We start from the raw sequence: 2267 nt of genomic DNA, 5'->3' as shown, positions 1-2267 counted from the left end.
ATATGCAAAAATTAAGCACATTAGCTATTCTCAAGAATTTAGTTATTTTTATATATTAAAATGGGTGTGCCAAAGAAATTAAATGCCTATATTTAATTTAAAATCTTTAATTTGGATATTCTCTTTTATAGGATAATGTTGTGTCTTTCCCATTGATTGGTTAAATTCATAATTCTAAACTTATTGGGGTTTTTTTAAAATTCCTTTCTTTTATTAATATAACCCTAAAAGATATTTTTTACCTTATAGCAACAAATAAAATAGAGAAAAGTTATCCTCTCCTGTAATATTTTTTTCATCTATAAGCTAATTTATTGATTAGCATTGTTGATACTTAATTTAATGTCTAAATCCCTAAAACCATTTAGTCTTTACTGATATCTGTGCATTTGGTAAACTGTTATCTATGAGTAAACTATTTTAAAATCATATCTAGATCTCAGACCATTAATTCTTTATTAATATCCATGCTTTGAGTAAACTGTAAATCTATAAATAAACAATTTTAAAACTATATCAAGTATATCATGGTCTAAAATAGTTTAAGCAAATTAATATTTACTCAAAAGGGTTCAATAATAAAGTCAAATAAATAGTAATAACATGGCAATTAGTTACATAGTAAAAGATTATAAATAGCAAAAAGAATAAAATCATAACAAAGAGTTAAGTCAATCTAAATATAACAGATAACATTTCAATAATTGAAATTTAAAAAAAAATAAAGTCAAATAAATAGTAATAACATGGCAATTAGTTACATAGTAAAAGATTATAAATAGCAAAAAGAATAAAATCATAACAAAGAGTTAAGTCAATCTAAATATAACAGATAGCATTTCAATAATTGAAATTTAAAAAAAAAACAGAATTTTAATAGGAAAACCAAATTCAAATTAAAAAACTTGATATAAAGTGTTCCTTTTTATAACCTATAAATTGCTTAAGACTAAGTTATAGATAAACATACCTTTTATTATCATTGTAATTCTATAAATAAAAATAAATTTTAATAATAAAAGTATAAAATCACTTAAAAAAGAAGATTATGGAACTTGGGGGTATAGCTCAGCGGTAGAGCGTCCGCTTTGCATGCGGAAGGCCCGGGGTTCGATACCCCGTACCTCCAATATTTTTTTGCTTTTTAAATAGGAAAAGTAGTTTTACATTGTTTTTTTATAAAACAATTTTGTCAAATTAAATAGAAAAAATAGTTGTAGACTTTTTTAATAATTAAACTTTAATTATACATTATTTTGTAAATTATTTTTAAAATGAACAAAACTGAAGATGAGATTAAGTTATAATTACTAAAATTTTGGAATTCTGTATTCTATCTAATCACATTAGTTTCACTGAGGTGATAATTAATAAATTATCTATTATTAAAATTTTATTAAAAGATGGCGTTAAATATTTAAAAATTAGTCCGGGGAGAAACTCCAGGTTGCTGATAAAAATAAAGGACTTGATAATTTTTTAGGGATTTAGTATGGTATTTATAATTCAAATAGAAATTTTTAGACACAATTGCGGTTCCTTTTTGGGGACTCATTATATAATTATTTTATAAATTATAATTTTTTTAATTAGGTTTTATGTAAAAAAATTTTTTTTATATATTTAGAGAAAACCCGCATTAAAAAACATTTAAAAGGAAATATTTTTTAAAATATTTAAAAAGGAGATTTAGGAAGAACAATGAAAGAAATATTTTGAAAAAAACTATGAAATATTATTCACAATAAATTAACAATCGATATTTTAATAAATATTTTTGCTTAAATTTATCGAATTTTTTTATCATTTAAAAAAGGCTGAGTAATCCCAATGACATATACCTAAACTCATGCATTTGAAAGCGCCGTAGAAATCAAATCAGCTTAGCTGGACCCGTCATACCCTAATTATAATTATTCTCATATCAAACACTATTACTAAATTGATAACTTACTTCCTTATTATCTCGATGATCAGGCTATTCTTTAATAAAGTTTGCATAGAAATAAATTGGCCTCTCGTTTTTTAATAATGATATGAATAACCAAAATGGCAAACCCCTGCTGTTTCCATTGATGTACACTTTTAATTAAATATATATTTTAAAATGTATATATAAAAAACAAAAAATATTTGCGATGTACATCTGTTTTATCGTTGATATGCTTGTCAATATTAAATGGTTTAATGGTTTCGTACTAATGTTGTGAGAGTCGACACTATGATAAGGATACAAAGGTATAAACTAGATAAATTAATGCAATTAC

The 2267-nt window shown here is 23.4% G+C and overlaps 1 non-coding gene across 1 annotated transcript; it reads left to right on the top strand.

Moving 5' to 3' along the window:
- The first annotated feature begins 1057 nt into the window (after positions 1–1057).
- Trnaa-ugc (transfer RNA alanine (anticodon UGC)) lies at positions 1058–1129 on the top strand. The gene has a single exon. It is a non-coding gene; the product is annotated as a tRNA-Ala (tRNA).
- Positions 1130–2267: the final 1138 nt, after the last annotated feature.

The sequence above is a fragment of the Gordionus sp. m RMFG-2023 genome, chromosome 5, assembly GCF_954871325.1.
Source record: "Gordionus sp. m RMFG-2023 chromosome 5, tfGorSpeb1-WG-v2, whole genome shotgun sequence".
In the NCBI taxonomy this organism is placed as follows: domain Eukaryota; kingdom Metazoa; phylum Nematomorpha; class Gordioida; order Chordodea; family Parachordodidae; genus Gordionus; species Gordionus sp. m RMFG-2023.
The sequence above is the reverse complement of the archived record's forward strand: the minus strand, read 5'-3'. Positions and strand labels throughout refer to the sequence as shown.